Here is a 23230-nt window from a genome sequence, read left to right as displayed (position 1 = left end):
TATATTCAATGACTGCAGTTTTGTCTCTTATTAAACTTTGAAAAGTAGATGTTATTAATTTTATTGATTATGAAATCTTAGCTTTAAAACCTACAGAAATTTGTTGAAGGCTAGATGGGTCTTGTTTAACAGATCATGTTCTTTCCATGAGACCATCTTTGCTCTCTTCAAGCCTCTTTCACCTGCAGAGTTTCACTCTGAGTGATTAACAACTTTGAAAATTTGACTAAGATTATTTTAGAGAATGATATAATCTTGAAGTTCAATAACAGCTTAGAAATCTCTAGACCAAAACCCCACACCATGTAACAATAGTGTCTTAAATTTATCTGCAAAATGTTTTTTCATCCTTGATCTAAACATCCCATCTAATAGGAATTAGGGTATTTCAAAAGGACATTTTGCTAGGCAGAAATTGAATTATTTCATTACCACACTCTTTTCCCGATCCTTTTTGTAGCACTATTTAGAAAAGAAATCAACTCTTCTTATATATAACCTAGAAAACACTAAGCAATGGTTAAGCCATTTGTTTTTGGGCTAAACATTTTTAGTTTCTCCTGTGCCAGTAGAGGCTGAGGAAAGCTTCCATTTAGACTAGAGGACATATTAGTCATTTGCCAAGTAACAATCCTTTTTTTGCCTGGAAAATAGTTTTATAAAAGGCCATGTAAATGGGGGAAGGAGATAGAAGCATATCATGTTTCTCCAAGCTCTAACTTCATGATTTCTGTCCAGATAAATTATGCATCCTTGCGTTTTTCTTGATCTTAGTGTGAAAACTTTGTTTCTCACTATTATGTATGGCATTTGCTGTAGGTTATTTGTAGACATTATTTATAGAAGTTAAAGAAGTTTCCTTCTATTCCAAGTTTACTGAGAATTTTTAATCACAAATAAATGTTGGATTTTGCAAAATTCTTTTTCTGTGTTTATTATATAATAATATGATTTTCTTTGTCTTTTGAAATGATAAACTACATTAACTAATTATTGAATATTGAACCAATCCTGCATAACTAGCATAAGTTGCACTAAGCCATGGTGTGATATTCTTTTTATGTATTGTTAGATTTGTTTTACTAATATTTTATTGTGGGTTTTTACAGTTATATACATGAAATATATTGATCTCTAGTTTTTTGTTTGTTTTAGTCTAGAGATGTCTTATCTGGTTTTGATATTAAGGTTATTCTGGCCTCATAGAACGACTTAGAAAGTATTCTCTCAGCTTCTATCTTCTGAAAGATATTATAAAGGCATTGGTACAATATTTTCTTAAATTTTAGTAAAATTAACCAGTGAGACTATCTGGGCATGATGCTTTCTGTTTTGAAAGGTTATTAGTCATTGATTCAATTTCTTTAATAGATATAGACCTATTAAGATAATTTACTGTCTTTTGTATGTGTGTTGTAAATTGTGAATTTGGGAGATAATTGGTTCATTTCATCTAGATTATCAGCTTTGTGGGCATTAAGTTATTACTATCATTCTCTTATTATCCCTTTAATGTTCAGAGGATCTATAGTGATTCACCTCTTTCATTTCTGATATTATTCATGTCCTCTGTCCTTTTTCAACTTATCATTGTTAGAGACTTATCACAATCTTTGCAAAGAATCAGTTTTTAATTTCATGAATTATCTCTACTGATTCCCTGATTTCTACTTCAATTGTTACTATTTCCTTCTGTTATCTTCCTTTGGATTTAATATTCTCTTCTTTTTCTGTTTCTATGTAGAAGCTTAAGCTATTGATTTTTTATCATTCTCCTTTTCTAAGAGACATATTCAATGCTCTACATTTCCCTCTGAACACTGCTTTTACTGCATCCCACAATTTTCATTAGGTCAACCTACATCTCTGCTCTGATTCATCCAGAGTCAAGATCTATGGACAAGATCTGCTTCCCCAAGACTTAGCTGACTTGGCTCAGATAAATAAGAATGACAGGTAGCTACATGTTTTCTAATTTTGGACCCCGATAAAAGTATGTTGTTGTTGTTGTTTTTTTCCATTTAAGACTGGAATAATTACCTTAATGAGTGTGCATAATTTGTTGTTGTTGCTGTTGCCCAGTTGCAAAGTCATGTCAAACTCTTCGATAACCCATGGACTGAAGCACACCAGACCCCTTTGTCATCCACTGTCTCCCAGAGTTTGCTCAAATTCAGATCCATTGAGTTGATGGTGCTATCTAACCATCTCATCCTCTGCTATCCACTTCTCCTTTTGCCTTCAATCTCTCCCAGAATCAGGGTCTTTTCAAATGAGTCAGCCTGCTCTTCGCATCAGGTAGCCAAAATATTGGAGCTTCAGCTTCAACATCAGATTTTTCAGTGAATAATGAGGGTTAATTTCCTTGAATCTGAGTGATTTGATCTCCTTGCAGTCTAAGGGACTACTGGAAAAAGGCAAAGATATCTCCTTTTACCTTACTTTTTCAACATCATGCCAAAACTTCTAGCTAATACAATAAGAAAAGAAAAGGAAATCACAGATATAGACTGAGAAGGAAAGAATAAGACTACTTGTTTGCAGTTGGTATAATTATCAATGTAGAAATTTGAATTATTTGAATAAAAGGCTATGAAAACTATAAATGATTATAGAAAGGTTACAGCAATGAACAAGTGGATGTTGAAATGAAAAGCGCAATACCACTTACATTATCACAGAAAAATCTTTAAGTATAAATCTGCTAAGTATGTGCAAGTTCTTTTTAAGGAAAACTAAAAAAAAATAAATAAATAAAAATAAAATGAAAGAACTAACTAAATGGAAATGTATTGACTTTCACAGATTGGAAGACTCAATATTGTTAAGATGTCAACTCTTTCTAACTTGATCTATACATTCATTGTAAGTAACCCAATAACAATAACTAATCAACAAAAACAAGAATAATTACAGCATTGCCTTACCTGATAGTAGTAGTTTCCTAACTGAAAATAAGGTTTTCATAACAAAGGATCACAAACCGGGTGGCTTAAAACAACAGAAATGTATTGCCTAAAGAGTTCTGGAGGCCAAAAGTTCAAAATCAGGGCAGTAGCAAATCTATGCTCCCTCTGAAACCTGTTGGGGAGAATCCTTCCTTGCGTGTTTCTAGCTGCTTTCCTTTTTTTATTTTTCAATCCTTCATGTCTTAGCTTGTATTTGCAATAATTCAATTTCTGTTTCTGACACTGCACATATTCTCCTTTGTGTCTGTGTGCAAATTCTCCTATTCTTATGGCATCAGTCATATTGAATAAGGGGTCTATCCTGCTCCAACCTTTACATAAATTAATATACAATGATTCTATTTCCAAGTAAGGTCAAATCCTGAGGCATGGGGGTTAGGTTTTCAACACATCTTTTCAGAGGTCACATATCACCCCATAAAAGTGATACTTGTATCAATCAGACTAGTTTATACTATGGTAATAAAGCCCAAGTAACACGTGGCTTACAATAACAAAGGATTATATCTTAGTCTTGCTAGATGATAATATTTTGCTTATCAAAGTCATTCAGGAAATCAGGCTAATGGAGTAGTATGATTATCCTTAAAATCTCACTAGAAGGCAGAGGGTGTCAAAGCACCACTAATATCAGGTGCTTTCAGCCACATGAAACAGAAAACATATAATAATTGTTTTATCACATGTTATATCATGCATCTCAGTCATTTTCTGTTAGTTAGTAAACTTTTTAATGATTAGAAATCAAAGGGCTGATTTATTGCCTTGATGATATGTTATCAAGAACCCAGGAGTTTATTTGTATCTCTCTCTTTCCCCACCCAACCATCAGAGTTATGTGTAGTTGTTAATCAGTCATCATCACAGGTGTATGGTTGCCATTATTAGCTTGGATCTATTCTGATACATCCTTTATGGACAAAGATGTGCCATTCAAACTAAATTGGTACTGTGTGCAAGGAGAGAGTATGAATTAGTGAACTGCTATAGATTAAGGAAAAATGTATGCCACAAACGTACACTGTAAACAATGAAGAAATAATGAAGTTCAAATTTAAGCATTATTTTACAACATATGCAATGAATAAATATCTAGGTAAAAATAATTTTTTAATTTGAACATTTTAAGTTATTGAGAAATAAATAATCTTGATTGTGGGCTTAAGCTGGCTGATAAGTCAATTTGTGTGTTTAATATTGCTCATCAAATAATAACAACATATTCCATGGATATAATATGTGTTATGTATGTTATAACATACAGTTTCATTGGTTTGCAGAAAATAGAAAGGTCATAACTAAGTCACAGAGAGTAAATTATCATTTAATGTTGCTAAAAATAAGAAAACAGATTGAAGATAGTGCTATGAGTAGGACTTCCTAACCCTTACCAGTGCATTTTCGGCTACTCCTGATATGTCCTCCTCTTCTTAACCTTTTTTCATTTCTATAGTAATTTATTCTCAAGAATAAAGCCCATAGGACCAATTATATTGCCCATATGTTTAATCTTTAGATTTCCCTTGAGCCAGAGCATAACTTAAACTACAGACTAGTATTTTGGAATAATTGAAATTTCAAGGAAATAAACTCTATTAAATACTTTTCCTGCTTCAAATGAGAAGGTAAGATTAGATACCAAATAGTAATATACAGGGACTAAAATATGTTTGATTTCAAAAGATTTTTATATTGAAAGGCCACTTCTTAAAATGCATTCCATATATACAGCCACACATATATATGGAATTGGTGATGTATCTAGTCCTAAGCCATCATTTATAAAAAGCTTCAACATTTTCTTTAGAAATGCCATGGTTATCACGGTCACTCAAGGGTGACTCCATGCATTTGATTGCCCTGAATTGCAACAAAAGCAACTCAAACTCCAATAGGATTTTATCATGCAGAGGGATCTCAGGGCATTTTGCAATCATATTAAAAATAAAATGTAAGTCAAACTTGAAATGTTTGTAATTCATGAAATGTTGATGAGCAAGTCTGAGTGCCGAGCATCCTATCAATGTGAAGTGCTTGCCCCTGGGGATTGTGGCTTCATTGCTAGAAACCCGGAACAGTCATGTCATACAAAACAGAGACAGCATGTGTCCCCGCCTGACAGATGCTGATAAAATGGTGACAAGAATAACAAGTGATTCAAGAGATTGTTATGCCAATATCCTCTCTCTGGTACTATACAGAATAGTATAAACATCAGCTGTAGTGGTATATAATGCCCTTCCTCCCCTTGAAAATCAATAAACTCTGTCATGCCCTGCAGACACAGACTTGCAGTATTGAAAGGCAGGAATTCTAGAACCTACCAATGAATAAGACATGTTACCTGCAGAGATGTTATTGGCATCAGCATTAATACAGAGTAAACCATCAAGAGCTTGAGTGTTGGAGCTTGGTAACCTGTTTAGAGTTAGGAATAAAAATCCTGTCAGTTGTCAGCCAAGAGATGACAGGAATGAGATACAAGTAAATAACTTCAATGTATGCCAAGAATACTGCACTCCTGCTTAAGATGTGTCTTCCTGAATGACAGTTCAGTGTCTTACTCACAATAAACTCTAAATAATCATATAATGAGTAAATAAAAGTTCATCTTTGAAGAAAACCCAGTTATATTAAATGATATAAACTTCTATAGAACTTATCAATATCTTTCTTTATTTTCTTTGTTCTTTGGTTGACTGCCCTTCTTGTCACTGGGATATGTAGAACAAAGGAGCTTGTGTTATTAGTACAAAGATTAGTGCCTTTTCGGTAGAGCAAAGCCAGAGGGCACAAGTAGACATAACTTCTGAGTAATCAATCAGCAATATTAACTACAGGAAGGAAAGAACCGTTCTAGATGACCAGAATAAACATGTCAAGCATAAACTCTGCCACCTAAATTTTCAAATTGAGATGGACAGACAAGTGCTGATTTACATTCTCCACAGGTCTAGGCTGTGTATCACAATGGGACATGGACAGTCTCTGGCTGTTGACAACAGGTGTTCCTCCTCATGCCATCTCCCCACATATCCTTTCCAATCTGAGTCCTATAGGTCTCTGTCCCTCTTTTATTATTTTTTGTTTCCTATTTCACTTCTTACTGGGAAAATCTTTTACTATCCAGGGTGGGAGGATTGTTCTCGTTTATCAAGGTATTTATTACTTTGCAGCCTTGGTGTTTGAAACTAAAATTTATTCTCTGTATGTCTATTTTATAATTTTTTTCTCCATGGCATCAGGTATCTCAGAATCTACCTCCTCTAAGGAGGAAGAAGAATCAGGGTAAAAAGAAATCAAACATTTGTCTTGCTTTTTCTCACAGCTTTTTTCTCTCATTCATCATACTCCAGCCACACTGGCATGTGCTCGCATTCTTGAATATTCCATTCTCTTGGAACTCAGCACCTTCAAGCATTATGTTCCCATTTTTTAGACTTCTCCCTCCATTTACAAAGCTGATTCTTCTCCAAGTCCCAACTGCGATGCCATCCCTTTAAATATGTCTTTATGATCACAGAAACCAAAGTGGATCATGGTGTCCCTAGTGCTCAAACACTCTTTTAAATAGTATTTTAGTCTTCTTATAGAACATGTACTACAATTTGCAATTGTAAATATGTGTATACACTTATTAGCTCATTGTTTTGTTTTTCCTCATTCTTCTATACTCCATGAGGATAGAGACTAGGGACTATGTTGGTTTTGTTTAACTCTAGAATCTGAGCCTATGATAAAAGGATGTTGAATAAATATCTCTTGAAGAAGCATGCAGAAAGCATGTATACCCAATATATAATCTCTCTTAATAGCAGAACCACAGTATTTAGGCAATACTAAGCACTGAATAGAGTACTTACTTCTCACTACTCCATTGTACAAGAATCATAACACACATTTTTGTTCAACTTAATGGAAGGATCAGACTCAGAAACGGTCAGCCTCAGTCTTTTGTATTTCTCTTCTGCTCACTATATGTCCTCTGGAATGTGGATATATTATCTCAAAGAAAAGAAGTCAGGATAAGAGCACAAGTGAAAAAAAAAAAAATCACTGAGGATAATGGATGAGAAACCTAGCTGAGCTCTAAGCCCCTAATGGCTTCCTTGAGTACTTGCTCAAGGCTTAGATTGTGCCTCTGGATTTCTTCACACATGAGAAGTCAACTTTAACTTGCTTAAGCCAGTCATGCAAGGTGTCTGTTATATGCAATCCCAATTCAAAACATGGTTTGGGAAAGTCACTCCATAAGACAGATCTTAATTTATCATTTTGTCAATGGACTTGACAATTTCTAAGACCACCAGTTCTAACATGAGTTTTCCTTTAGAATAAAAACATATTTTATCCAAATATCAGCATATCTTTGAATTTAAATTATCTCTTTCATTTTTGAAAACCAGTGTGATATGTGAGTTTTTGAATAACGACTATGTATAAGACAATATGCCAGATGGCTTAATTAGCAGTATTTCCTTTTGAAATGCACATGTTGTACATGTTCCCCATTTCCATATTTTCCTTGCTGTTTTTAAAGTATCAACATATCATTAATCTACATGATTGTAATTAAGTATTCATGAGAAGACTAAAAGAGACCGTTATCAAATTTACTTTTATGCCATCAAATATTATTTGCTTTAGGAAATTGTACTGAAGATCAGATTGTGATAGAGCAGGGAATATGTGTAATTTGAGTCAGTGTTCCAAAAATGCTGGTTTACAAACCAATGCTGAACAAGCTACATCCAAATAACTTGGGAAACTTTACAGTCCCTTCCCCAATCTCCATGGGCAGTAACAATTTAATGTTGCACAGAGAGCCTAGTATTTGTTCTTGGCTTCTGGGAGCTAATATCCAAGCACTTGGAATGTCATACAATGCTTGTGTGTTCCACTGTGTCCAACTCTGTGGACCCTGTGTACTATAGCTCGCCAGTGTCTTCGGTCCATTGTATTTTCCAGACAAGAATATTGGAGTGGGTTGCCTTTTCCTACTCCAGGAGATCCTCCTGACCCAGATATTATCCAGGCAAGAATATTGGAGTGGGTTGCCTTTTCCTACTTCAAGAGATCCTCCTGATTCAGATATCAAACCCATGTCTCTTGGGTCTTCTGCATTGGCAGGTGGATTCTTTACCACTGTGCCACCTGGGAAGCCCTATCATACTGATAGAAGTCTTTTTATATATGTGGGCTTTGAGCCAGTCTGATATTAATAATGTCATTAAGCTATTGTTGTGTTAGTCATTCAGTCATGTCAGATTCTTCACAACCACATGAAGAGTCCACCAGTCTCTTCTTGTCCATGGGATTTTCAAGGCAAGAATACTGGGGTGAGTAGCCATTTCGTTCCCCAGGAGATCTTCCTGACCCAGGGATCAAACCTGGATCTCCTGCACTGTAAATGGATTCTTTACCATCTGAGCCACCAGAGAAGCCCAATGTCATTAAGACTGGGGCTAAAAGCTACCAGAAAATATGGCTTAGGTTGAGAACTTTGGGTCACATGCTATCATCTCAACATTATGAAAGTCTGGAAACTGGAATCAGGCTCATGGACAATCAACCATGCCTATCTGATGAAGCTGCAATGTAGACTCTCAACACCAAAATTTGGGTGAACTTACCATGTTGACAGTAGTCTATGTATATCCTCATATATCATTGACAGTAGTCAATAATGCTCTCTATAACTCCACAGGAAAATGATGTCTGGAAGCTTCGTGGCTGAAACTCTTCTAGGATGTGTTCAGTGCATCTTTCTCTTGGATGATTTTAATGCATAAAATCATTATGCATTGCATTTTAACAAACCATATGGTGAGTATGGGGCTTCTCTTGTGGCTCAGCTGGTAAAGAATCTGCCTACAATGTGGTAGACCTGGATTCGATCCCTGGGTTGCGAAGATACCCTGGAGAAGGGAAAGGCTACCCACTCCAGTATTCTGGCCTGGAGAATTCCCCTGGGGTCACAAATAGTCAGACACGACTGAGTGACTTTTACTTTCATGGTGAGTATGAACTTCCCTGGTAGCTCAGCAGTAATGAATCGGCCTGCAAGGCAGGAGACACAGCAGACACGGGTTCAATTCCTGAATCAGGAAGAGCCTTAGAGGAAGGCATGGCAACCCACTCCAGTGTCCTTGGTTGGTGAATCCCATGGACAGAGGAGAGCCTGGTGGACTATAGTCCACTGTGTTGTAAAGAGTCAGATATGACTGAAGCAACTGAGCATGCACACACATATTGTGAGTATAACAACTTTCAGTGAGTTCTCTGAGTCCCTTTAGTGAATTGTTGAGCTTTAAGGTCATTTTGGGAACTGTCTGAACTTGCTATGTTGTAAAGGAAAGCAGTATACTTGAGCTCTTTTCCCTAACTTTGCAGTTGCCTAATTATTTTGCACCAGATAATCAGATTCAACAGGTCCAACATGTTTACAGATACCTTCATTTGAAAACCATATCAGATAACAAGTTGTGTTAAGCAGTTTAAAAAGACGCATTTCTAAGTTAATAATCTGTGCATACCTATTAACAAAAAACATTTGCTTGTTTAATTTTTCTTTACAATGTATGTGTGTTTGTGTATATAGTGGTAGATATGTAGATAGCTACAGTCATTTCTGTTTTTAAGCAAGCTAAATGGTAACCTTTCTTTCAGAAAATATTTGGTTTGACTATGTAAAGTTGTTTTAGGTATTTGACCAAATGAAATATTATTTTTTGAAGTAATTTTACATAGTAGGAAAGGAAAAATGTTGTTAAAGAAACAACTCAACTTAACCTAAAAGCTGGAGCAGTGAGGTGATGTCTTAGAAAGGTCTCTGCTAAGTCACTTCAGTCGTGTCCGACTCTGTATGACCCCATAGACGGCAGCCCACCAGGCCCTCCAGTCCCTGGGATTCTCTAGGCAAGAACACTGGAGTGGGTTGCCATTTCCTTCTCCAATGCATGAAAGTGAAAAGTGAAAGTGAAGTCGCTCAGTTGTGTCCAACCCTCAGCGACCCCATGGACTACAGCCTTCCAGGATCCTCCGTCCATGGGATTTTCCAGGCAAGAGTACTGGAGTGGGGGTGCCATTGTCTTCTCTGTTTAGAAAGGTAATGTATAAATTTTACACAAATGCTATTTAAGATGATTCTAAAATCTGTATATTCTCTGATGATTCTTTTACATTCATCAAAGGGTACCCATAGAATCAAGGTGCTCTGGGGACACTGTTTTCAATTTCTATAATATGATTAAACTTAACCTACTTATTCATACTTGTAGTCCAGCTTTATTATCCATATTTGTCATTTCATCCCTCCTTCAAGGAAAAAAAAAACTAGGGGTCATGAATTTAGAGATTATCACTTTTCAAAATCATACACAGTAAATAAAATAATGCTATTGATTTGAAATTATTTAAACTTCTTTTCATGGTTGCCTATCTTTCCCCTATTACTTGATGTTAATAGGGTGTGTTAGGGATGACCTCAGGAAATACTAGAACAGTGGTAGAAAAATAAGACAAGGGAGGGAATCAGATAATAAACTGTTACTTATCACACCATTTAGTACTGTGGTACAAAGTACTTTAGTACAAAGCTAACTTTGCCTGGGGAACTCTGAGGATCTCTGCAGAATATATGCTTTATCTAGCAAAGAGACAAGTGAAATGGGATGTTTATGAGCCAGTTTTGTTTTTGATTTTTCTTAATTTTTGTTGAAGTATAGTTGATTTAGGGCTTCCCTGGTGGTGCTAGTAGTATAGAACCCACCTGCCAATTCAGGAGACATAAGAGATGTGGGCCCAATCCCTGGGTAGAGAAGATCCCTTGGAGGATGACACAGCAACAACTCGAGTATTCTTGCCTGGAGAATTTTATGGACAGAGGAGCCTGGCAGGCTACATAGTCCATTGGGTCGCAGATAATTGGACACGGCTGAAGCAACTTAGCACTGCACATAGTTGATTTATAATGTTGTTAGTTTCAGGTGCACAGCAAAGTAAATCAGTTATACATATATCCCCTCTCTTTTTAGATTTCCTTCCCATTTGCATCATCACAGAACACTGAGTAGAGTTTCATGTGCTTTACAGTAGGTTCTCATCAGTTCTCTATTTCATGTGAATTAGTAGTATGTATATGTCAATCTCAATCTTCCAATTCATCCCATCCCACTTCCCCTGTTAGTATCCATGTTTATTAGGAGCCAACTCTTTTCTGTCATTAGATGATGATTATTACTAGGAAATAATATTTTTCCAGGTTCTCTAGTCAGCTTTGTTGATAGATAGAGAGATTTATGGCCTCTAGAGAAAATTCTCATGCAACTGGAATTCAAACCCACTGCAATGGAAGATCTGAAAGCTATAGACTGGGTATAAATAGCTTTTATTGTATGGCTGATACATACTTAGTATCAGGAGTGGTTGAAGAAAACAGACATAAAAAGAGTTATGTGATTATTTAGCTATAATTTTTTATCTTGAATGCAGTGGGAAATTATGCTTTATAACAGCACATGCTTTGAAATGGCATCATGACTAATTGGAAAATCACCTGTGGTCAACTGATATCAAGTGTCTATTAAAAAGGAAGTACTTCCAAACTGCTTGGAAGACCAAGCAGTTTGTGTCCTTTAATCCATGGCACTAATAAACACTGCATAGACTGGGGAGTGGGGTTCTTATTTCTCAGTGCACTCACAGATTAAAGAAGGTAACAAATACTAAGCTCAGGACTTTGTGTTCTTTAGTTCTTTTGTAATAGTAGTAGTTGTTGTTTAGTTGCTAAGTTATGTCTGACTCTTTGTCACCCCATGGACTGCAGCGTACCAGGTTTCTCTGTCCTTCACTATCTCCGGGAGTTTGTTCAACTGATGTCCATTGATTTGGTGATGTCATGTAACCACTGAATTGTCTGTCGTCCTCTTCTGCTGGCATCAATCTCCCCTAGCATCAGGGTCTTCTCTTCATTTTTTGTAGTGGACCCCACCTATAAGAAAATAAAGCCCAGAGATAATTTTACTGTTGGTAAAATCATTGGAAAAGACCCTGATGCTGGGAAAGATTAAAGGCAGGAAGAGAAGGGGACAACAAAGGATGAAATGGTTGGATGGCATCACCAACTCAATGGACATGAATTTGAGTATGCTCTGGGAGATGGTGAAAGATAGGGAAGCTTGGTGTGTTGCAGTCCATGGCATTGCAAAGAGTCAGATACAATTGAGCAACTGAACAATGTCATAATGGAAGTTGAATTCACAATATTGCTATGCTTCTTATATGAAAATAAAGGCATATTTTAACAATAAGTGAGATCCAGAAGCTTGGAACAGGGGCATCTGTGTGAAATGAGACAAAGTTGAAAATCTTGAATGCATGAGTTTCCCTGAGGTGTCATTGTCAATAAAGCAACTTGCACCCTTATATCTGAGGTCATCCTAAATTGCCAACCATGCAACAATATCACTTAAGTTAGTCATTTACAAAGGGATGTCTATTTTTCTAAGGACATACTCCAGAAATCTTTATTTCTCCTAGTCTTGTAACTATGATGAGACCTTAACCTGCACTAGAGGGACAGGTGCCAAGCCTGATCTGGCATGAAATAGCTTCTACTCCAAAAATTTGCAAGATGCTATTAACTCATTTCACTAGAGACCTGTGGAATATGTGTGGGAAAGAATGACAAGGGAATCAATCCAAAGAGGATAGAAAGCATTCAAGAATTAATCAATGTGGCTATGTTTACCCAAGATTCCAGAATTATTATGTTATCTCACACAACACAAATCAATGAGTTACTTTGGTTGACTGAAAATAAGGCTCAGTAATAGACCACTTACAGTGACTGTAGCCATGAAATTAAAAAAATTGCTTGCTCCTTGAAAGAAAAGATATGACAAACTTGAAAGTGAAAGTCACTCAGTCGTGTTGGACTCTTTTCCATCCCATAGACTATACAGTCCATGGAATTCTCCAGGCCAGAATACTGGAGTCAGTAGCCTTTCCCTTCTTCAGGGAATCTTCCCAACCTAGGGAACTGAACCCAGGGCCCTCTCATTGCAGATGGATTCTTTACAAGTTGAGCCACGACGGAAGCCAAATTTAACATGTTAAAAAGCAAAGACATTACTAACAAAGTTCTATCTAGTCAAAGCTATATTGTTTTTCAGTAATCATGTACAGATGTGAGAATTGGACCATAAAGAAGGCTGAGAGCTGAAGAATTGACTCTTTCAAACTGTAGTGCTAGAATTAAGAGTCCCATGAACTGCAAGAAGATCAGACCAATCAATCTTGGAGGAGATCAGTTGTGAATGTTCATTGGAAGGACTGACGCTGAAGCTGAAGTTGCAATAATCTGGTCACCTGGTGTGAAGACCTGACTCATTGGAAAAGACTCTAATGCTGGGAAAGATTGAAGGAAGAAGGAGAAGGGAGTGACAGAGGATGAGATTGGTTAGATGACATCACAGACTCAATGGACATGAGTTTGGGAAAGATCTGGGAGATAGTGAAGGACAGGGAAGCCTGGAGAGCTGCAATCCATGGGGTCACAAAGAGACATGAATTAGAGACTGAACAACAACAAATGGACTACTTTCAACAAGACTGAGATGTCACAAGTTCTCATTTCTAATATGCAGTAGGGAATCCAAAAGCTTAGGGAACCAGAAATGATGGGGTAGAGCTTTCATTTGTGAACTACAAACAGCTTCCCTTAAACACACACACACACACAAATACTATATCCCCAGAGAAACACAATGGACACTCTACTGAGATATGGAGAAGCATTAAGGGGAGCAACACATCCCCATAATCATTCACAGCCTCTGTCCTTTGTAGGTTGAGGATGATGGTGGAGGCCATCATTGAGGTTAATTCTCTAAACTTGATGGAATAAATACTGGCTAGGAAGCTCCAGAGATAAGATGAATTTGGTCATTGTAATAGGCAGCAAGAGTAGGGATATTTTTATCAACAGGAGTCTTAGTTGATAATGATGCTCCTAAAAATAAGGTAGATGAGAAACCCACTGGGCAAGAAAAGACTAACTCAGCAGGACCTTATTGCTCAAATTCTGCACATTACTTTCAGGACTGATCCTTAATTGACTACTGGGAAATAACTTCTGAGGTCTTAGAATATTTTTCCTTGTAAGAATCTTTTTGTATACCTGAAGCCTTGTACATTGTTGTACCAGTTTGACCATCAGTTTGAGTTAACCCTAACAGTGTAACATAAATTGAATGCCTATTTTTTAACTCTGAGAGTAAATATGGATTCAGGAAACTGAGGTCAATCAAGTGGATGCTGTATGCTTATGAGATTGACCCCTTGGGATTAGGTGAGCTCTCCTGTTTGCAAGACTTCATGTCTGTTATTGCAAGGTGCAAATGTGAGAATAAATTGTCTAATCATTGTCAGGTATCATTAAAAGGGACAACCTGAAGTTTTCCTTAGTTTCTCCTGGACTTGATTCATGCTTCTTTTCCCTGTGCTAATTTTTATCACTATTATTTTTTTCTGTAATAAATCACAACCATGAATATAATAGCTTTTCTGAATTCTATCGGCCCTTCTAGTAAATCATAGAGCCTGAGGGTGGTCTTGGGGGCCACTGGCCCATTTACTAAAATGTTATTTCATCTATACAATAGGGGGAAATATAGATCTGATCTCTAGAAGCTGGACCTGAGTGGCCATAAAGAGGCATGGCTCCTCTCCCAGGTTTCCAACTTCAGTCAGTATATTAACCAGATTTCTGATTAAAATGAAGACACCCTTGGAAGTCACATGGCAGAAAGTACATAATATCTCTTCTTCCAAGATTTCCCCAGAGTCATATGATTGTTCATGATGGAAAGGTAAACATGGAGACTGCTTAGGGATTACTAGATCCCAGCTCTGAAATTATGTAAATTCCTAGGTACCCATAATGTCACTGTGACTCACCAAAGTAGGAGTTTAAGATTAAAGGGGGGGGGGGGGGGGAGGGGAGGGGGAACAACACAAAACAAAAGCTCCTATAAAATTAAGGTTGATTATTCTATAGTTGATGAATATACACACATCCCCAATTTTGATTCATTTTTTAGTATACTCTTTGTGTGAAATGGGAAATTATTCATTTTAATCATAAAGAATTAATAATATGTCAAGTAACTACAAAATTTGCTTTTCAGAATTCCCTACTGTATAGTTGACAATAGTTATAAGGTGTATTTATAAATCAGTGAGACTATATTAATTTAACATGCACACCAGATCTTTTAATGAAAATCATAAGTGCCTGTCAACCTCAAGTGATCATCTGAATAGGTAGTATATGGCTTCAAAGAATCAGATTCACTAAATTTTTTAGAGAATCTAAAGAATTGCTTTTGTTGATTTTCTCAGGAGGGCTGCATTTGTTCACTGTTGCTAGTTTTATCCTTTGAAAGATAAATTCCTTTTTCAGAGAGGTTAAATAAGCATTTATAGGCAGATGTAGTACATAAATAACTGAGGAAGAACAGTCTGATTAACCAAAAATAGAAAAGTTCCATTATAGTAAAAGAAAAAAAAAAAAGGCAGGAGAGCACTGGCATGCAAAACAAACAAACAAACAAATGAACCACTACCACCCAACCGTAAATCTTATCTTCAAAATGTCTATATTACAAGTTGCTTTTTTTTTTTTTTTTTTTCTGATCTACCTTGTGGGTTGGGATTCTTTAGGAACTATGTCACAAATGTTAGAGGAATATCATTATTAACATCACCTATTATTTTCACACACATATTTTCTCAGATCTCCAAGGACCTGTGTAGTTTTCCCCAGAAATTTGATTTTCTTTTTTTTTTTTTGTCTCTGGGTTTGATCTCTGAGTTGGGAAGATTCCCTGGAGGAGAGCATGGCAACCCACTGCAGTAGTCTTGCATGGAGAATCCCCATGAACAGAGGAGCCTGACTGGCTACAATCCATGGGGTAGCAAAGAGTCAGACATGACTGAGCGACTAAGCACACTACATAAGTTATCTACTTCGATGAACTAAATCTCGGAACTTTTTATCATTTTATCAAAATTATGAGATATTGCCTGCCTATGTCACATACCATAATTTATGTATTTCCTTTTTTTAAATATATTTACAGTCAAGTCAGACACATAGTCCTATGGCATTTATGTATTAATTCCTAAATTTAGGTGCAGAGTTGCTGAACATTACACAAAAATTTACATTTTTTTTGTTCTATTATATCAATACTCATTTTTATACAACACAGAACACTGCCCATGTCTACTACAAACATTTGTTCAGAAGGGAAAAATCAAACTCATCATTTGATCTCAAAATTTTGCTGTTGTTGTTGAATCTAATTGTGATAGTTCTTTGCTAAAAACAAGACACCAAAAAAAAAAAAAGAAAACAAAACAAAAAAAATAAACGCTTTTATTCTAATTTTTAAAATCCAAAACCCCAAAAAGGAAGTTTTTATTTATTCTGTAATCAGTTAACTGCCTTTTCCTCATACACCAAATTAAGTGCATTTTCTTTTGAAGTTTGCTTCAACTAATATGACCTTCTGAAATATCCAGTGTTGACAGTAAAGTGTCATTCTATATGAATCACAGAGACTGTAATCTCAGTTTAAAAGCAAATTAAATGTGATATTCAGCTAAGGTTTAATCTGCTTTTGTTTTCTTTTTTTTTTTTTTGGAGGATTTTTAAATTATCATTATTATTATTTTACTTTACAATATTCTATTGGTTTTGCCAAACATAAACATGAATCCACCATGGGCGTACATGTGTTCCCAATCCAGAAAAAACAATATCCGGGTGTGAATGTGACTGGTGACAAAAGTAAGGTCCAATGGTGCAAAGAGCAATATTGCATAGGAACCTGGAATGTCAGGTCCATGAATCAAGGCAAATTGGAAGTGGTCAAACAAGAAACAGCAAGAGTGAACGTCAACATTCTAGGAATCAGCGAACTAAAATGGACTGGAATGGGTGAATTTAACTCAGATGACCATTATATCTACTATTGTGCACAGGAATCCCTCAGCAGAAATGGAGTAGCCATCATGGTCAACAAAAGAGTCTGAAATGCAGTACTTGCATGCAATATCAAAAACAACAGAATGATCTCTGTTCATTTCCAAGGCAAACCATTCAATATCACAGTTATCCAAGTCTATGCCCCAACCAGTAACGCTGAAGAAACTGAAGTTGAACGATTTTAAAAAGACCTACAAGATCTTTTAGAACTAACACCCACAAAAGATGTCCTTTTCATTATAGGGGACTGGAATGCAAAAGTAGGAAGTCAAGAAATACCTGGAGAAATAGGCAAATTTGGCCTTGGAATGCAGAATGAAGCAGGGCAAAGACTAACAGAGTTTTGCCAAGAAAATGCACTGGTCATGGCAAACACCCTCTTCCAACAACACAAGAGAAGACTCTACACATGGACATCACCAGATGGTCAACACCAAAATCAGATTGATTATATTCTTTGCAGCCAAAGATGGAGAAACTCTATACAGTCAGCAAAAACAAGACCGGGAGCTGACTGTGGCTCAGATCGTGAACTCATTATTATCAAATTCAGATTTAAATCGAAGAAAGTAAGGAAAACCGCTAGACCATTCAGGTATGACCTAAATCAGATCCCTTATGACTATACAGTGGAAGTGAGAAACAGATTTAAGGGCCTAGTTCTGATAGATAGAGTGCCTGATGAACTCTGGAATGAGGTTCATGACATTGTACAGGAGACAGGGATCAAGACCATCCCCACGGAAAAGAAATGCAAAAAAGAAAAATGGCTGTCAGGGGAGGCCTTACAAATAGCTGTGAAAAGAAGAGAAGAAAAACCAAAGGAGAAAAGGAAAGATTTAAGTATCTTAATGCAGAGTTCCAAAGAATAGCAAGAAGAGATAAGAAAGCCTTCTTCAGAGATCAATTCAAAGAAATAGAGGAAAAGAACAGAATGGGAAAGACTAGAGATCTCTTCAAGAAATTAGAGATACCAAGGGAACATTTCATGCAAAGATGGGCTCGATCAAGGACAGAAATGGTAAGGACCTAACAGAAGCAGATGATATTAAGAAGAGGTGGAAAGAATACACAGAAGAACTGTACAAAAAAATCTTCAAGACCCAGATAATCACAATGGTGTGATCACTCATCTAGAGCCAGACATCCTGGAATGTGAAGTCAAGTGGGCCTTAGAAAACATCACTATGAACAAAGGTAGTGGAGGTGATGGAACTCCAGTTGAGCTGTTTCAAATCCTGAAAGAGGATGCTGTGAAAGTGCTGCACTCATTATGCCAGCAAATTTGGAAAACTCAGCAGTGGCCACAGGACTGAAAGAGTTCAGTTTTCATTCCAATTCCAAAGAAAGGCAATGCCAAAGAATGCTCAAACTGTCACACAATTGCACTCATCTCACATGTTAGTAAAGTAATGCTCAAAATTCTTCAACTGAGGCTTCAGCAACACATGAACCGTGAACTTCCTGATGTTCAAGCTGGTTTCAGAAAAGGCAGAGGAACCAGAGATCAAATTGCCAACATCCGCTGGATCATGGAAAAAGCAAAAGAATTCCAGAAAAACATCTCTTTCTGCTTTATTGACTATGCCAAAGCCTTTGACTGTGTAGATCACAATAAACCATGGAAAATTCTGAAAGAGATGGGAATACCAGACCACCTGACCTGCCTCTTGAGAAATCTGTATGCAGGTCAGGAAGCAACAGTTAGAACTGGACATGAAACAACAGACTGGTTCCAAATAGGAAAAGCAATACGTCAAGGCTGTATATTGTCACCCTGCTTATTTAACTTCTATGCAGATTACATCATGAAAAATGCTGGACTGGAAGAAACACAAGCTGGAATCAAGATTTCCGGGAGAAATATCAATCACCTCAGATATGCAGATGACACCACCCTTATGGCAGAAAGTGAGGAGGAACTAAAGCTTCTTAATGAAAGTGAAAGAGAAGCGTGAAAAAGTTGGCTTAAAGCTCAACATTCAGAAAACGAAGATCATGGCATCCGGTCCCATCACTTCATGGGAAATAGGTGGGGGAACATTGGAAACAGTGTCAGACTTTATTTTGGGGGCCTCCAAAATCACTGCAGATGATGATTGCAGCCATGAAATTAAAAGACACTTACTCCTTGGAAAGAAAGTTATGATCAACCTAGATAGCATATTCAAAAGCAGAGACATTACTTTGCCAACGAAGGTCCGTCTAGTCAAGGCTATGGTTTTTCCTGTGGTCATGTATGGATGTGAGAGTTGGACTATGAAGAAGGCTGAGTGCCAAAGAATTGATGCTTTTGAACTGTGGTGCTGGAGAAGCCTCTTGAGAGTCCCTTGGACTGCAAAGAGATCCAACCAATCCTTTCTGAAAGAGATTAGCCCTGGGATTTCTTTGGAAGGAATGATGCTAAAGCTGAAACTCCACTACTTTGGCCTCCTCGTGTGAAGAGTTGACTCACTGGATAAGACTCTGATGCTGGGAGGGATTGTGAGCAGGAGGAGAAGGGGACGACAGAGGATGAGATGGCTGGATGGAATCACCGACTCGATGGACGTGAATTTGAGTGAACTCTGGGAGTTGGTGATGGACAGGGAGGGCTTGTGTGCTGCAATTCATAGGTTGCAAAGTGTCAGACACGACTGAGCAACTGAACTGAACTGACTGACTGAATCATAGGTTGCATATAATTTTAAATCAATATATCTATAATTTATATATCATATTGATTATCTCTATTCTTTCTATCTTTTAGTCTATATTTCCAAAGAACATGCAACTGCTTCTTGTTATCTACTGGAGAAATCTTTTGAATACATTCTTCAACTAACTGCAAAATAAAAAAAAAGACACCATATTTCCCTTCATTGTTACTTATACCCGTAGACCAAGGACAAAATAAACTCCTGACTCCTCTTCCTCATAAGTTATCCTGCTTAACTTCATTCCAAGTGGTAGTCAAACTGAGGTATGGTCCTTCAGTTAACAATCAACTCTAAATTCGACTTGCTTTCAGCTCTGTTCTTGCTCAGTTTTGCAGTTTCTCTGATCACTTATTAGTCATAGCTGTTAACTTTAATACCTGATAACAGGAAAAATAGAAATAATCAGATCAGAAGTACTATAAATTTCTACTCCCAACTGTGTGAAACTACCACATTCAAAACCCATCCATCCTTCCTCCCTGTTACTGTAATACACGAATTCCCTTTGTTCTATCTGAAATCAGTTATCCATACCTGGTGTAGATCTCACCCTCCCCCACACCTTCTCAAGGAATAGACCACCCATCACCACTTCTCCAAGATCATCCCCTTGTTCCAGTCCATTGTTTACTCATTCAGCACTTTAGAACCATTCTCTCTGATTGTCTATTCCTAACAGCCAACATGCCCCCCACTCAGTACTTCTCTCTGTAACTCCTCCTCAATAGTACTAATATTCAAATGTAGTGATTCTCACTTTCTTAAAAAAAAAAAGAATGAAAGGAAAAAGAAGGGACCAGTTTCCCTTTTATAAAATAATAAATGTTCCCAGGATAGATACCCTAAAAATGCTGCTGTTTAGTCACTTCAGTGGTGTTCAACTCAGTGTGACCCTATGCACTTTTAGCCCACCAGACTTCTCCACCCATGGGATTCTCCAGGCAAGAGTACTAGAGTGGATTACCATGCCCTCCTCCAAGGCACCCTATAAATAAGCATATGTTTCTGGAATACAGAGGAATTGTAAGTCATTAAATTAAAGAAATACTTCCCTAATGACAAAGTGTACAGGTATTGTAAAGTTCAAATTGCAGAGATTTTTTGAGATTGATGATAGCTTAAAAAATACCAAAATCATACCAGGTATATCTTAATGTACTTTAAACAAAATTCCTCTGAATATTTACATACACATGGATACACATGCACATAAACACACATATGCACAGACTTTCAAGTGGTTTTTGCTAAGTTAAATAAGTATTCTTGTTCACCTTGTACTGGGGAGGAGGTAGGCCATAGTTAATGCACAACCTGGTGAGGGATGGATAGGCTTTTGTTTCTGTCTCTTTTTTCTATCCCTTCTGAAGTTCTACTATTTCACATTGTTTATCATGATTACACTTAATGTATGGTAGGAGTTTTACCTCTTACACAACATGGTTCCATCCTTCTTTGTTTAATGATGCCTATCACATCGGTTGAAAAATGTTCAGTTCAGTCTGGTCACTCAGCCATGTCTGACCCTTGGCATGGACTACAGCATGCCAAGCTTCCCTGTCCATTACCAACTCCCAGAACTTGCTCAAACTCATTTCCACTGAGTCAGTGATGCCATCCAACCATCTCATCATCTGTTGTCCCCTTCTCCTCCTGCCTTCAGTCTTTCCTATCATCAGAGTCCTTTCTAAAGAGTCATTTCTTCACATAAGGTGGCTGAAGTATTGGAGCTTCAGCTTCAGCATGAGTCCTTCCAATGAACATACAGGACTGATTTCCTTTCAGGTTGACTGGTTTGATCTCCTTGCAGTCCAAGAGACTCTCAAAAGTCTCCTCCAACACCACTGTTCAGAAACATCAATTCTTTGATGCTCAGCTTTCTTTGAAAAAAAAAAAATAAATAAATAAATAATGTTACCTGCCACCAAACAAGGGATGCCGCAGCCATCAAGCCATCAGTCACTGCAGTCTTCTCCAATGGTGCATCCTGAGGAGACTCAGGATGGGAAAGTAAAGGATACTGGCTCCAGATAACTGAGCTGCAGATCAAAGGAATGATTTAAACAAGCCCAGATTTTTCATCTTCCCATACATGAAAAAAAACCTACAATCCTTGAGATGCCTGGTTTTCTTTCATCAGCAGCAGTCTTTTGAAGAGGCTGGCTTAAAACTCAACATTCAAAAAGACAAAGATCACGGCATCTGACCCCATCACTTCATGGCAAATAGATGGGGAAGAAGTGGAAACAATGATAGATTTTTTTTCCTGGGCTCCAAAATCTCTGTGGACAGTGACTTTAGCCATGAAATTAAAACACACCTGCTCCTTAGAAAAAAAGTTATGACAAACTTAGACAGCATATTAAAAAGCCATAGACATCACTTTGCTGACAAAGTGATTGTCCGTATACAGACTATAGGTCCGTATAGTCCAAGCTATGGTTTTTCCACTAGTCATGTATGGATATGAGAGTTGGATGTAAAGAAGGATGAGTGCTGAAGAATTGATGCTTTCAAACTGTGGCGTTGGAAAAGACTCTTGAGAGTCCCTTGGACTGCAAGGAGATCAAATCAGTCAATCCTAAAGGAAATCAACACTGAATATTCACTGGAAGGATGATGCTGAAGCCCCAATACTTTGGCCACCTGATGTGAAGAGCCAACTCATTAGAAAAGACTGATGCTGGAGAAGATTGAGAACAAGAGGAAGAGAATGGCAGAGGATGAGATGGTTGGATGACATCAGTGACTCACTGGACATAAGTTGAGCAAACTCCAGAAGACAGTGAAGCACAGGGAAGCCTGGCATGCTGCAGTACATGGGATCTCAAGGAGTAAGACACAACCTAGCAACTAAACAGCAACAACAATTTTTTTGAAGTTCCCACTACACAGTCTTTGTTGCAAGAATTCCTATATATACTGGTTCCTTCCTTCCCTCTTCAGAGTAGTCTCTCAGAGCTACCTGAGAGGCTGTGTCTTGAGCTTAAGTCTTCAGCTTTGTCTGCCAAGTAAAACACAATTCTCACCGTTTAGAGTGTGCTTTTTTTTTTTTCCAGTTGACAATCATATACTCTGCATGTCAACAAGAGAATTTAGAAAATGTAGAATTTGTTGTTGTAGCTTGTTTGTTGGGTTTAACCCGAGACTCTCAATCTTCTAACAAAATCAGCCTGAATTATAATCTCCTCCAAATTCAGATTTTGAAGTACTTGCCCCCAGTTTTAGGATGTACCTCAGAATGTAAACATATTTAGGGGTAAGTTTTGCAAATAGGTAGTTGAGTTAAGATAAAGACAGACATGACACTTCCTTTACAATCTGAAGTGGATTAGGGTGTGCCATACTCCAATCTGACTGGTGTCCTTAGAAGAAAAGGGGAAGGTGGGATGAACTGGGAGATTGGGATTGACATATGTACACTATTGACACAAAGTATAAAATAGATAACTAGTCAGAACCTACTGTATAGCACAGGGAAGTCTACCTAGTGCTCTGTGGTGACC

This window comes from Budorcas taxicolor, chromosome 11, assembly GCF_023091745.1.
Source record: "Budorcas taxicolor isolate Tak-1 chromosome 11, Takin1.1, whole genome shotgun sequence".
Lineage (NCBI taxonomy): Eukaryota > Metazoa > Chordata > Mammalia > Artiodactyla > Bovidae > Budorcas > Budorcas taxicolor.
This window is presented reverse-complemented; position numbering follows the sequence as displayed.